Here is a 15485-nt window from a genome sequence, read left to right on the forward strand (position 1 = left end):
GCCGTCCGAGTCGCTGCCCGCGACCCGCCCGTCCGACGGCCGCCACCGCCCCGCTGGCAGAGAGGGAAGGCGGCAGCTCCTCCTCCCCGTCCCCAGACCCTCCAGTACGCGGCGCCGCCGCCACCCGCACTACAACTCCCGGCATGCCTCGCGGGGCGATCGGTACCCCTGGCCAGCGCGGAGACGCGCGCTGCATGCTGGGAGTCGTAGTCTTTTCCTCGCGACCGCGACGCCCTGAGGAGGGCGCTGCCGACCTCCCGGCCTCGCCGGAAGGGCTCCCCCTCCCAGAGGGCGCCGCGGCGCGCGGCGCGCGTGCGCAGAGCGGGCGGCAGCCAGCGCCGGGCAGGCAGGGAGGGAAGGAGGGCGCCGGGAGGGAGCGGCGCTCGCGCGCCTCGGGCCCGACAGGACAGAGCGCGGGGCCGGCGGGGCCGGCGGCAGGTGCGGGCGCGGCACGGGCACGGCGGGAGCGCCGCCAGCGCGGGGCCGGCGGGGCCGGGGCGAGGGCGGGCGTGGGGCCGGGTGCCCGCGGGAGGAGGCGCGGGCGGGGCCGGGCCGGGCCGGGCCGGGCCGGGCGAGGCTCGGGCGGGGGTGCCGCGGGAACCCCCCCGGGACCGGCCCGAGCCCGCGCGCGCAACAGGCACGAGGGGGCCGCGCGCGGGGCGGGGCGGGGCCAGCGCCGGCGGGAGCGGCACGCGCGTGGGCCGGGAGCGGGACCGGGATCGGGAGCACGCGGGGACGTGGCGGGAAAGACGCGCCGGTCCTGCCCAGGGGGAACCCCCGCCCGGCCGGAGCGGCTCCCCGGGCTTGTGCGGGTGGCGGGGCCGCGCCCCGGCTTTGGAAGGCGCCGGGATTGGCTGCGAGGAGTCGGAGAACTCCGCGCGGCGGGGACGGACAGCCCCGGAGCCGCTGCTGCTCCCACGGCGGGACGGGGTGCGAGCGGGGGCAGGCCGCGGCTGGAGGAGAGAGCAGAATCTTAAGCAGCGCCAGCGCATGTTTAGGTTGGACATTGGGGGGAATTTTTTCACGGAAAGGGTGGTTAAACACAGGAACGGAGTGCACAGGGAGGTGGTGGAGTCACCGTCCCTGGCGGTGTTCAAGGAAAGACTGGACGTGGCATGGTCTGGTTGACATGGTGGTGTTCGGTCATGGGTTGTCTCGATGATCTCAGAGGTCTTTTCCAACCTCTTGGATTCTGTGATTGTGAAGGGGGAGGGAAACTTTCTCCTGGATCTTCCAAGTTCGAACTTTTCCCCAGCCTCCCCCCAGTGATGTTCATTGATCTTACAAAAGCTCTGCCTTCTCCCTGCAAACATCACTTCGCAGCCTCACATTATCCCACCTACGACGTTGTCTTTTTGACTGCCTGTGTGCAGTGAAGGGCTTGTGCTCTGTGGCCGCTTCCAGTTGTCCTGTTTAGAGACTTTATGTGCAGCAGAAACTCGTCCCATTCATAGTCCCCAAGTCTGTGTGGCTCGTACAGCGGTTCATGCAGCGATGATTTTAAGCTTTGCCTCTTGAGGGCGTTTCATGGAAACTGAAACTCCGGGCTGAAAAAATACGTCATGAGCTGTGAAAATACTGGGCTGCTGTTTCTGCAGAATTCCCAAATGGTGCTGAATGGTTGTGTTTAATGGTCCCTTTATCCTTTATTCAAGCTGTTGTTCCTCTGGATTTTTTTGTTTGCTGGCGTATTTTCTGCTCTGGCTGCTTGATGGTAATGAAAGACTCTAATAAAGCTGGATATGCCTGTGAGCTCTCCGGAAATGGGATTGCAACTTTATCCTCAGAAACTTGTTATGTTTAGGCTACTTTGTATATACCTTTGGCAATTAGTTAGCATAGACTAGTTGATAACCCACTGTGTAAATGAATACATTGAATCAAGCTGATCCTTGTCCTGTTTTTTACTGTAACTTCATTGTGTTCTCCCTTCAGCATTACCACCTGCGTTGACACGTGAACTTGTTCAGATCAAGGTTTAAAATTTCTGCTTGAACTGTCGTTGCACCTTTTAATTACCCTTTAGACGTGCCCATAGGCACAGGGGAAGTGAATCGTAGCTTGGGGCAGGTAACCTGAGATGACACGCGAGGTCGAGGTTTTTCTCAGCGTGGGTTCCCTTGGCACAATCTTTTAAACGTATGCAATGATGCCTCACTCCTGAGAAGTGCTTCCCTTTCTGAGAAGTGTGACCCTGTAGGAAGAGGCTGAGGGAGCTGGGGGTGTTTAGCCTGGAGAAGAGGAGGCTCAGAGGTGACCTCCTCACTGTCTAGAACTACCTGAAGGGAAGTTCTAGCCAGGTGGGGGTTGGTCTCTTCTCCCAGGCACTCAGCAATAGGACAAGGGGGCACGGGCTCAAGCTCTGCCAGGGGAAATTTAAGTTGGAGATCAGAAAAAATTCTTTGCAGAGAGAGTAATCAGGCATTGGAATGGGCTGCCCAGAGAGGTGGTGGATTCCCCATCCCTGGAGGTTTTTAAACTGAGATTGGACGTGGCACTGAGTGTCATGATCTGGTAAAGGGACTGGAGTTGGACCAAGGGTTGGACTTGATGATCTTGGAGGTCTTTTCCAACCCAATCAATTCTATGATTCTGTGATTTTGGAGGCTCTGCATCCCCCACTGGACCCCAGCTTCTAAACAACCTTTGTTACATCCCATCTCTCATTCTAACACTGCACCAGGGTGTTTACCTTTTGCTGTCAGAGGGCCATATGCTGTTTTTTTCCAGTGTTACATTCTCTGGGGTCCTGTGTATGTTCAGCTGAGTGCTGGTCCCTGGAGAAGTTACAGTTTGGTGCATTTAGAAGGGCAAAGGCAGCAACAACCCACCTCAGTAGCACTGACAAAAGTCACCAGGAGAACTAAAAGTAATAGTCAGTTGTAGCAACTTCTGAAAGGTTCTGTAAGAGACCTTTAAGTGTAAATGTTTATTTAAGCAGGTTATCTGATAGTCTTATTTCAACCTCAGTGTTTCAGAACGGTGATCTTTTCTTTCTTTTTTTTCCGTTTCCTCCTCTTTTGTTGAAAATGCTGAAGTGAACATAATGGCACGTTTTGTTTTACTGTCCTGTATTTGACAGGTGTGCTTTGATATCTTTCTGTGAGTCTCTCCACAGGGTTGAGGAGTTTTTCTTCTGAAGTGTTTTACAAGTTCTCCAGGGAGCAAATGGGGGGCGTAACTTGTGTCTTTAGGAACACAAAAGCAAAATGTACTTGTAAGGGCAACAGTGAACAAGTAGCTGGGTTGGGAAATTTAACTTAGTGGCAAGAGGTTAATGGATGTAAAACAGGGCCCTCCTGAGAACATGAAATGAAGTTTATGCAAAAAAGCACATGGCAGATTAAAAAAGTAGTGATGTGATTTAGGGTTAGGGATTTTAATATAGATTTGAAACAGAAGAGAAGTAGAAGAACAGCAGCAAATAGCTGAATTTATTCTATTTGTCTAAATACTTCTGAAGGCCAAAGGGAGTGGTGAGTGAGCCTGGTAGGCCATGGGCAAGTCAAGAAAAATAAAAGGTATTAAAGCAATTATTCACTTGATGAAATATTCTGAGTGGCTGAAATATCTGAACAGGAGCTTCTGGAATGATGTAATGGACAAACAACAAATTACAAAGACCAGGCCACCTCTTTCTCAAAGAACATGAGTGGAAACTGAACTGATAAGAAAAATATTCAGCTTCATACCAAGGGGCTGAAGCATAATGAAAGAATTTGTTTAAAAACGTAATAATAGTAATGAAAAAATGTTGATGGAAATTGCAGAGAAAAGGGACAGCATTGTGATACCAAGTCAGCTTTTTTCTGCTCTGAATTAAAAAAAAATGTAATCTGTTACAGTTTTTAAAGTCTGTCAAGCAAGTAAGTGGATTAAACTGCCCAGTGTTATTTCCAAGAATGAATGTGGAGTGTTCAAGATACAAAATGCCAGCAGTAGAATGCAAGGGCTGTAGAAATATCAGTAATTTTAAATTATATTGGAAAAAGGATAAACAGCAAAGGTAAGTTTAGACTAAACACTCAGTAGAAACCTCTGCTAAATATAAAATCTGTAGGAACAGCAGGACTGGAAGTTTTGCCACCTCACGAACATCTTGAACTGCATTAAACATTGTGCAGGTTAAATAACTCATTTTGAGGATAAAAAAATGGTGGCTGTGTAGGACAGGTGACAGTAAATTTCCTTTCACCATAAAATTGGTTTATAAAGGTTATGAGTGGTAGGAGGGTATGAAAGAGTGTTAGAAATCAGTGGTAGACTGGACATCACAGGGCCACTTCTGTCGCTCCATTGGTGTGAGACAGGAGTAAATGGAGTTCAGTGGCACAGAAGAAATTTTGAATTTGGGTGATGTGAATACTTTCTTGGAACGTAATTAATGCTGAGTGACATGGGGAGGCAGAAGCCCAAAGTTTTGGAACTGAAAGAAATATGAGAGGCACTCAGCAATAGGACAAGGGGGCACGGGCTCAAGCTCTGCCAGGGGAAATTTAAGTTGGAGATCAGGAAAAAATTCTTTGCAGAGAGAGTAATCAGGCATTGGAATGGACTGCCCAGAGAGGGGGTGGATTCTCCAACCCTGGAGGTTTTTAAACTGAGATTGGCTGTGATCTGGTAAAGGGACTGGAGTTGGACCAAGGGTTGGACTTGATGATCTCGGAGGTCTTTTCCAACCCAATTGATTCTTTGATTCTATGACTGTTTCTGGGTGTGTATGGAGAGCAATAGTTTCTGAGTTTGCAGAATGTGACTTCAGATTTAGCTCGTCACCAGCTACTGACAACTTTCCTTATGATCCAGAGTAATTATTTTCTCTTTTTCTGTTTTATTTGGTAGTTCAGGCTGCTTGTCAGGCTCAGCGGGGGGATTCGTGTGTTCTGCAAGAAGTCAACTGGTTTAAGACACACAGATCTTTGTTTTATTTTATATGAAGTTGAGATTAAATGTAAGTGATGTATTGATTTTAGAACCATAAAAGAAATAACCCGTGGCTAAACATCCTGAATGTATTTATCTCCAAACAAGGCATTGCAGGACCACCAAATTTAGTGCTAAGGTTGTACTTGAAAGCAAATTCACCTGTTGAGTTATGAAAATGCCATTTTTGCAAACAAGCCATGTCCTGGTGGCACAGAAAACCACAGTGTACCTATAAATAAAGTCAGATAATAATGTTGTGATTAATATTAGATTGTTGTGGATTTTGTCTGAAGTAGAGTGAGATTGCCTTTAAAAGATACAGGGATTCTTTGTAAAGCTTCCTTGTGATCTTTTCTTGTCTATGTGTTCCTGTTCTACCTTTTTTTTTTCTATGGAATAGTGATCAGAAAGGAGAAGACGTCTCTGTGAATGTGCTGCAGGTTGGATTCAAGAGCTTTTGGTAGGAGGGGTATTAGGGAGGCAAAATGAGTGTAACCAAACTTTAAAGTGCTTGTGGTTTTTGTCTCAGTGTGGCTGATAGATCAGCGTTAGTGATTCTGTGGTTGCTGATGTCCAAAGCCAGTATGAAATCAGTAGGATTTTGACTTACTGTCATTTTCTGTGTTTGCACTCAAACCTTCCATAGTGCTGAGTCACAGCAAATGATACCATTTTTGCAGGCAAATTTGTCATCACGGGAAGCAGAGGGTAGCTTTGGTTTCAGTGCCTTCTGATATTCCCAACCCCCCAAAAAAGTTCCTTGAAACTACAAAGTCAACTTAGTTAATAATTTAGTTTATTTTTAAGCCAGGGATTTCTTATTTTCATGATATGAAGTGCTGAAAGGTGCACTCTTGTTCTCTCCTGAAGAATGTTGAGGGCACGTTGGCAATTTTAGGCTGATTTTTTTTCTGGCAGTTGATGGCTCTGTGTTGGTGAGGCCACACCTTGAGCATTGTGTTCAGTTCTGGGTCCCTCAGTTCAGGAAAGATATTGAGGGGCTGGAGTGGGTCCAGAGAAGAGCAACAAGGCTGGTGAAGGGACTGGAGCACAAGTCCTGTGGGGAGAGGCTGAGGGAGCTGGGGGTGTTTAGCCTGGAGAAGAGGAGGCTCAGAGGTGACCTCTTCACTGTCTAGAACTACCTGAAGGGAAGTTCTGGCCAGGTGGGGGTTGGTCTCTTCTCCCAGGCACTCAGCAATAGGACAAGGGGGCACGATGGGCTCAAGCTCTGCCAGGGGAAATTGAAGGTGGAGATCAGGAAAAACTTCTTTGCAGAGAGAGTGCTCAGGCATTGGAATGGGCTGCCCAGAGAGGTGGTGGATTCCCCATCCCTGGAGGTTTTCAAACTGAGATTGGCCGTGGCACTGAGTGCCATGATCTGGTAAAGGGACTGGAGTTGGACCAAGGGTTGGACTTGATGATCTCGGAGGTCTTTTCCAACCCAATTGATTCTATGACTGTCAGATGTTTTTCAAACAGTCCATTTTTTGAAGATGACCTTACAGAAAATACATTGTTGGGCAGCCCATTCTGTAAGTGCAGGGAGGATGTGCTGTTATCTTAATCAAAATACAAATGTATCTCTGCTTTGAAAGAACAGATTACATTACACAGGAATAACAACTTCTCTTGTTTCACATAAATGGTCACATTAACGTAAGGTTATTTTTTTTAACGTTCCTATAATCCTGTGCAGCTGGAATGTTTAATTCCCCATCACTGCCTTCTTTGTTTTATGCCTTGTGCGAACTTTTTGGTTTCAGGTTGGTTGTGGCCTGTGGGGTTATAGAAATTACGTTCTTTTTATTTAAACAGATTTGTTGCACTGTCTTTGAATACAGTAAAGGAATTTTGCATTTTCAACTCAAATCAGAAAGTCTCAGTTAACAACTTTGAAGATGTTTTCATTTTGAGTTGCCTTGGCTTTGAAAATCAATTTTTTTGCCCTCTTGCTCAAGTTAAAAACTTTCTGGAACTTTGAAAGCTGGATCTGCTACCTCATTAAGTCAAAGTGGATGTTTAACAAATGGAATTCAAAACATGTGGAAATTTTATGATAGAAAATACATAGTGAAGTGATAGGTATATTATGTATAATCTTTTGCTGAGGATCTGTGTGCCCTTGTTAAAACTGGTTTCCAATTCAATAAACCTTGTAAATCTATTACTCGTTAATCTCTGGTTTTTCTTAAAAAAAGAAAGAAAAAGCACATACAGTCCTCAAACTTTTAAAAATTAATGTTTGTTTGTGTGGCTGTCACTGTGCTTAACTGGTAGTACAGGCTGAGGTGCCGGATCAGTTTCTGAGACAGCACCAAGTGTCAAGTAATTCTATTTCTGTTAGTGGTTGGTTTTTGCTGCAACAAGAAATAGGTTTGCTTTTTTTGTTTTGTTTTTGTTTTGTTTTTTTTGTTTGTTTGTTTCATTTTGGGTTTTTTTAGTGTAAAGAGAATCAGGGTCCTGGCAAGCTGGTGTTGGCCTGATTTTAAGCACATCTCTTAAAAAACCACCTGTGTTTGTAAGCACAGAAAATCTTTCTGAATGTTACCTGGTGGTGTAGTTGCCTTACCCTTCAAGATTAGTAATTCTGCCCAAATACTTTTGATGTGGTGGTTCCTTATTTTAACCACATTTTCATCTTGTCAAAATGAGGTATCAAAATGTGACATCCCTACAGACTTGACATCACATGGCTTCGTTGTTCAGGTAGCACAGCCTATTTTTTCTTCACTTTTTTGTTTGCTTTTGAGCAACAATCAATATTGAGGTTTTTAATTCATCTGTACTGTGCCATTCCATCCTGTGCAATGCTTTTTGTCTTTTCAGGCCTTGTATTAATTGTTTCTCGACTATTCTTGTTATTAAGCAGGTACCAGTCCAACTTACCAAGTGGTCTAAAGGTAGAATGTGCCAAATTAGCTGTAGATCAGGTGGGTTAGTACCAGTTTTGCTCTTTCACAGGTTTATAGAAGTGCTGGAACAGAAACAGTTGTGATTTAAGACCTCCTGTGGGTCAGGGAAACACCGTAGGAGGACTGGAAAGCCTGAAAAAAGGAGCAGGTTTGGCAGATGTGGAGATGAGCAGCAGTTCCATGAGGAACTCCTCTTCTTGCTTCCAGTTTTTGACAGAAAGTCCCTTGTTTAGCCTGGAGAAGAGGAGGCTCAGAGGTGACCTCATCACTGTCTAGAACTACCTGAAGGGAAGTTCTAGCCAGGTGGGAGTTGGTCTCTTCTCCCAGGCACTCAGCAATAGGACAAGGGGGCACGGGCTCAAGCTCTGCCAGGGGAAATTCAAGTTGGATATCAGGAAGAAATTCTTTGCAGAGAGAGTAATCAGGCATTGGAATGGGCTGCCCAGAGAGGTGGTGGATTCCCCATCCCTGGAGGTTTTTAAAGTGAGATTGGCCATGGCACTGAGTGCCATGATCTGGTAAAGGGACGAGTTGGACCAAGGGTTGGACTTGATGATCTTAAAGGTCTTTTCCAACCCAATCGATTCTGTGATTCTTGTTAGTGCTGGGGATTGATGTATCATCAGCAAAACTTACTTTGCAGGTCTTTACAAATAGTGCAACTGTTAATTTTATAGTGCCTGTGAGATGTTTCCCAATCCCATTTTACTGCTAAAGAAAGTTAAGCAAAGGTTCGGGAAACTGGCTGTCCTTGAACAGTAGCTTTTTTGTAGTTGAGATGATTAAATATCCTTTTCTCCACATGTTCCAAGATTTACAAGAGGTGATATGGGTGTATCTACGGATGGACATTCCCACAGACCCCTGCAATCCAGTTTGGTTTGGTCAAATAATTTTGGAAAAGAAGCATGTACAGCCTCACCAAAATGTTAATCTGGCTGAGCTGGTTTTTCAAACAACAGGAGGTTACAAAGTGAAGTCAGTCTGCTATTTTCTTTATTTTTTTTCCCCTCAGACAGTCCTGTCAACAGTGTAGATACTGTGATGTGTTTTGATCTCTGTAGGATGATGCCAAATGCAGGATTTTGCTCTAGAAATTTTTCCTGGGAAACAACATTAATCCCAGGTGGTATTTTTTATCATTCTGTGCTCTGTTTTATTCGTGGATTTATTATGAAGACCTCTCATTGTCTGTTACTTCCAAGAAAGCTGACTGTTTACTTCCAAAAGATTTAAATACTTCTTTTGGCATTCTGATCCTTTGAATTGCCAAAAAGCAAAGTAGAAGGACTTTGTAAAATCCACACTTCATGGGGAAAAAAACCAGACACATTTTTGGCCAGAATGTTGAATTTGTAGAGTGTGTGTTGATGAGAGCAAAGAATGACCAAGTGCTGCTTTCAGGTTAGATTTTTAAATTGGATAGGTTTTCTAGTCTCACACTAAAGAGTGTCAGAGGCTGATGCATCCTGTAATCAGATTTCAGTGAACTGCTCAAACATCTGTCCAGGCTGTGCTGTAGGTGTTTGGCTTGATGTCAAGAAGCTTGATTGTGATGAAACTTCTCTAGGAAGTCTGGAGTCCCATGGCAGAGCCAATAAACAAACTGAAATCTCCTTGGAGGTAAAGGTTTTTGTACATTTCTTACCTTGAGTAATTCCAGCTTCTCTGACTGCTTGGAGATCCGTGTTGACAGTGCCATTTCCTACACGGGTTGTTCTTCCAGGGCTGACAGTGCCTTTTTTATCTTTTCCCTGGCTCTGTGGCAGGAACCTAAAGGAGAGACAGGAACCTAAAGGAGAGACAGGAACCTAAAGGAGAGACAGCAGTTTGACAGCACACTGGAGCTCCAAGGTCTGCCTCCAGTGAGTCCTTTTCTTCTGACAACTGCTCCAGGAGTTGGGAAAAGTGCATTGTAGTGTGGCAAATCATGGATGTTGAGATGCTCTTTTTAGGGTGGTCCCGTGGTGTAAAGGAGAGCACTCCGGACTCTGAATCCCAAGGATCCAAGATCGAGTCTCAGTGGGACCGTCCCTGGCAGTTCAATGCCTCCCTGCCATCCCATCCCATCCCATCTCGGATTCTCAGCAGGGTCAGCCCTGGTTAGTACCGGGGGCTGTGACAGTCCCGAGGACTTCCCTGTCACTGTCCAAGCTCGCTCGACCGTGGCAAATGGACCTCAGGACTGAAACGGTGGGGCCAGTTCTGTGCACGCTGTGCCTCACCTAAAAAATCCCCTGCGCAGGCTGGAAGGGCACGTGGGGAGAGCCCTGCCTAAATCTTCGTTTGCCAAGTCTGGCCATACATACAGATACTCCTTTTATCACTCTTGTTTCTCTTTAACCACCTCCTGCACCTTGATTTTCAAGTCTTCTGCTTCTCTTATATTCCTATTAGAAGGTAGAACTTCTTGTATAGGTCTACTATTCCCACTCCTACTTCCAAGGAAGGGAAGTTTATGTCTGACAGTCTTTAGTATCAGCAGTGTATTCCGTAATCTTAGTTTCAGTTATGTGTACGTGGTGTGTGTATATATTGTATTGTATTGTATGGCAAATGCAGATTTGGGCAGGGCTCTCCCCATGTGCCCTTCCAGCCTGCGCAGGGGATTTTTTAGGTGAGGCACAGCGTGCGCAGAACTGGCCCCACCGTTTCAGTCCTGAGGTCCATTTGCCACGGCCGAGCGAGCTTGGACAGTGACAGGGAAGTCCTCGGGACTGTCACAGCCCCCGGTACTGACCGGGGCTGACCCTGCTGAGCATCCGAGATGGGATGGGATGGGATGGGATGGGATGGCAGGGAGGCATTGAACTGCCAGGGGACGGTCCCACTGAGACTGGAACTCAGAACCTTGGGATTCAGAGTCCAGAGTGCCCTTAAGTCTGGTGGCAGTGATATCTGATTTAAGGAGGCAGGGAGTTCATTTTTGTTCCAGTCTAGATGATTGCTTGGGACAAGGTAGGTCATGGCAGTAAGTGACTCTGTATGTCCCAGGGTTTCTGAATTTCTTTACTTGATGAGCAAGGAGAACGGCAGCACTTCTTGTTTCCCCTAGAAATGTGTGCTTAGAACACATGCACATTTCATAGGGTTCGTCTTAATCTGTGAAAAATTTGGAATCATGTTTTCCTTAAAGAAACCACAGAATTGTAGAATTGATTGGGTTGGAAAAGACCTCCAAGATCATCAAGTCCAACCCTTGGTCCAACTCCAGTCCCTTTACCAGATCATGGCACTCAGTGCCACGTCCAATCTCAGTTTAAAAACCTCCAGGAATGGGTAATCCACCACCTCTCTGGGCAGCCCATTCCAATGCCTGATTACTCTCTCTGCAAAGAATTTTTTTCTGATCTCCAACTTAAATTTCCCCTGGCAGAGCTTGAGCCCGTGCCCCCTTGTCCTATTGCTGAGTGCCTGGGAGAACATTCAGGAACATGCAGACATTCAGGAATAGACAGTGCATTTAATTGTACTTTTTTCTTTTTTCTTTGTTTTTTTTTTTAATGACAGCAAGACTGGGGAGGAGAAAGTGTTTGAGTGGTGTTGCACAGAGGCCCAAAGAATACACCCTACCAGGTCTCCAGAGGCTTTTCTCTCTAGCCAGGAGTATCAAAAAATGTGGACAATACTGTGCTATCCGTAGGAAAGAAAAGATGAGTAGAACATTTCCATGACAACCATCACTGGTTTTCACCAGAAGTAGCATTAATTTCGACAATGCAGAGAAGTTCCAGGTTTCCTATTTGCTACAATGGTGAACTTAAAGTGACCATGGAATGATTCTCTGCCAAGGCACAACAAACCTGCTGAAGGCTGGTTAGACAGTTTGAAGTTGGTTTGTTTCTGTGGCTTGGTCTGAGGTGAAGAAGGCCAATGGGATCCTGTCCTGTATCAAAAATAGCGTGGCCAGCAGGTCCAGGGCAGCGACCCTTCCCCTGTACTCTGCGTTGGTGAGGCCACACCTTGAGTGTTGTGTTCAGTTCTGGGTCCCTCAGTTCAGGAAAGAGATTGAGGTGCTGGAGCAGGTTCAGAGAAGAGCAACAAGGCTGATGAAGGGACTGGAGCAGAAGTCCTGTGGGGAGAGGCTGAGGGAGCTGGGGTTGTTTAACCTGGAGGAGGCTCAGAGGTGACCTCATCACTGTCTAGAACTACCTGAAGGAAAGTTCTAGCCAGGTGGGGGTTGGTCTCTTCTCCCAGGCACTCAGCAATAGGACAAGGGGGCATGTGCTCAAGCTCTGCCAGGGGAAATTTAAGTTGGAGATCAAAAAAAAGTTCTTTGCAGAGAGAGTAATCAGGCATTGGAATGGGCTGCCCAGAGAGGTGGTGGATTCCCCATCCCTGGAGGTTTTTCAACTGAGATTGGCCATGGCACTGAGTGCCATGATCTGGTAAAGGGACTGGAGTTGGACCAAGGGTTGGACATCATGATCTTGGAGGTCTTTTCCAACTCAGTCGATTCTATGAAAGGCTACATCCTGAAAAACAGAGGAGGAGATTTATAGCAGACACTCCTTGGATGACTGTAACAGCTAACACGGAGTTGTTACATTTTTAGTCCTAAAAAGCCATTGTGTGCTTACACATTCAAATAGATCTGAAGATGTAGCAGAGTGTGTGGCCTGGATGGAATCCCTGATGGGGCCTTTGAATTTTCCATCTGCAATCGGGAAACCAGGAAAAGAATGTTGAAGAAGTCATTGGTTTTAAGATCTATTCAGGACATAAGAGCTACTTTTAGAAAATAACTACGGATTTAGTGGTTACACAGGTAGATGGGCACGTATATAAAATGGATATATGGCTGTGTGCTGTGATTTTGTTTATTTGCTGCCAGTGAGGGCCTACTAGAAAATAAGTTATTGAACTCATTGCCAGTTGAATTGGTAACTTCTCAGTAGTGGAGTTTAATTTTTTTGCCTTTAATAAAATAAACTCTTCTCAGTCACTTGGTGGTAGGCGTTTGTACTCCCAGGTAAAACACAGTATGCTGTTTTCAAAGAATTTCAAGTGTACAGTTTACTCAGAAGAAGGAGTTAGTCAGCAGAGTAAGATGTCTTGAAAGTCAGCAATGAGCACACCTGAAAGTTGCAGTTAAGCTTGTAAAAGGTGTAAGAGATAGAAGATAATTCTGGTGAAGCTGTTGAGAGAGGGGTTGAGGTAAAGTCGGAGAGGGAATTCAGGTAAATCCTGTCCCTGTGTTCTTAATAAATGAAACAATGATGGAAGAGTCGGGGCTAATGGAACAGGAGAGGGCTAATAGAACTCTGGAAGGAAAATGGAAATTACTACCCTAAAGTCAGAAGCAAAATTAATCAAAAGAAAATTAATGTGCAAGTTGGGACATGAGAGAAAACGAGTTAAATAAGTACAGTAAGGAAGAATACATTTAGGAAACTTATTTATGATTGAGTTGGTGGTGTCCTTGATGTTTAGAAACAGGGGAACATTATACCGAGAGGCTACGTGATAGAAATCAGATAAAGTTCAGTATTAAGGGATGAAGATGTTGCTTGTCAAGGATTTATTCAGATGAAAAATTTACAAGGGTTGAAAGTAAAGGTGTGAAATTACCACAGGAGTTTATAAAAGGAATTATCAAAGTCCTGAAATCCCAAACAAAGGCAAATACAGTTTTGTGAGTTTGAGAAGACAGGATTCAGACAAAAAGGGAGAATTACTAACACCATTATGGAAGGAAGGCCTGAGATCTTGTCTGGGCTGTGGCACATGCCTGTCTCTGTTCAGGGACAGAGTGACTGGAGTGTTGAAGCCATTTTCCTGTTAGGCTTGTCCTTTTAGCTTGTGGTTGTCCATCTGGTGTTTGAGTTATCTTGCACTTTCTAAAATATATAAAATATTTTGTTCAAAATATTGTGGGAACAAAAGAATTTGTGAGTATTTGTTAGCCTGAACTTCTTTTGACTGTTAAAATCCAGGGCTTCTTCAGATGGTTTGTATGTTTAACATACAGGTAATAGTCACTTAAACTAAAAATGGGAAGAAAATGTAATTGCCAAGCATATTGTAAGAAACACAAACACTTAAAGCTGAAACACATAAACACAGGAAGAAAGGGGTCTGTTAAGAATGATTTGGGGAAATTCTGTTGTGCTGAGATTTATCTTTTTGTAGTACCTATATTGAAAAAGAAAGTAATTTCAGGAAGACCCTTTTCAGCAAAATAAGGCTGCTGGATTACTTACCTGTGTGCTCAGGGGTTTAGGCTGCATTTGTTGCAAACTGCCACTGACTGATAAATCAGTGTAGTAGTTTTGCGTCTCTGAACAGTTTTTGGAATCTCAGTTGTCAGAATACAGTAACTCTTGAAGTGATGCCCAAAATGTTTTCTGTGAAAGTAAGTTCTGATTGTCAGAATTATTAAAAATGGTTGTCAGGTGGCAGCGACTTAGAAAGAGGTTCTAACAAGAAGCATATTCAAGTATCCTCCTTTTTTTTATTATCTTAAAACTCTTTGTGGTGACTGAAAGAAGAGTTTAGAGTAGACTCGATTATACATTGATGTATTTTTAATAGGAAACCTGAGCTGCTGAGAGTCTGTGCACACTCATGTTGTTACATTCTAAAGTAAAAAGTGCATAGAAGATCATTTACCATCTGGTGACAGTGGGGTTATGGAATTTGGGGTAGGGAACATATTTAGTACAACACAGTAGGGCATTTGAAAGAGACCTTTAAAGGTCACGTAGAGTAACTTCATGCACAGTGCAGCTCCCTAAATTTTGTGTTACAGATTATTTACAATGTTTTGAAGATTCTGCATCTCTGTGAAGATGCGTGGAAATCATGACATGTTGAGAATGTTGAGAAGTTCTAGCCAGGTGGGGGTTGGTCTCTTCTCCCAGGCACTCAGCAATAGGACAAGGGGGCAGAGGCTCAAGTTCTGCCAGGGAAAATTGAAGTTGGAGATCAGAAAAAAATTCTTTGCAGAGAGAGTAATCAGGCATTGGAATGGCCTGCCCAGAGAGGTGGTGGATTCCCCATCCCTGGAGGTTTTTAAAGTGAGATTGGCCATGGCACTGAGTGCCATGATCTGGTAAAGGGACTGGAGTTGGACCAAGGGTTGGACTTGATGATCTCAGAGGTCTTTTCCAACCCAATTGATTCTATGATTCTATGAATTTGATTCCCAAACTCTTTTGGATTTAAAGGGGTGAGAGGAGAGAAGTAGCAGCAGAATGAGCACTAAGAGTAGAGACCTGATCCCCAGCCCTTTGATTTCACAGAGATGTGTTTCCACACAGTTTTATACCTGCTGTCTCAGGCTAAGGATCTTCAAAGTGTGATGTTGTGCATGTGAAAATCATCCTGGGTAGTTACAAATGCTGATCCACTGAGTTACGTAAGACAGATGGTACTTGGAAAGCACAGGCTGAAAAAAGGCCCCTGTACATAAACAGTGGCAGGATTAGAGACTGGGGGTGGGGAGGCAGGGAACAATAGCACTGCTTTCTTTGCAGAACGGAGCATTTTCAACAGTTAAATCATCCTTGCCTAAACTGTTTCTTTTCATTTCAATTTCCTTGTAGGCCTTGTCTGGATAGAAGGAACACAGGGTTTCTTGAACAGAGTTTTGTCAAATTTACTTAAAGTGTCTATTTGGAGTGCAAAAAAAAGCCCCTGGACTGA

The 15485-nt window shown here is 45.0% G+C and overlaps 1 protein-coding gene across 2 annotated transcripts in view; it reads left to right on the forward strand.

Annotated features, from left to right (window-relative positions):
* The first annotated feature begins 332 nt into the window (after window positions 1-332).
* The window catches only part of KPNA1 (karyopherin subunit alpha 1), a 60380-nt gene continuing 45227 nt past the window's right edge, over window positions 333-15485 (forward strand). Inside the window, exon 1 of one of the 2 annotated variants that reach the window (XM_071559407.1) lies at window positions 333-438. The gene's annotated coding sequence lies outside the window, so the exon portion shown is untranslated. Of the gene's footprint in view, window positions 439-9631; window positions 9704-15485 lie in introns of those variants that run through there. The other variant, XM_071559411.1, reaches the window with a different exon arrangement.

This window comes from Pithys albifrons, chromosome 1 (genome assembly GCF_047495875.1).
Source record: "Pithys albifrons albifrons isolate INPA30051 chromosome 1, PitAlb_v1, whole genome shotgun sequence".
NCBI classification, from domain to species: Eukaryota; Metazoa; Chordata; class Aves; order Passeriformes; family Thamnophilidae; genus Pithys; species Pithys albifrons.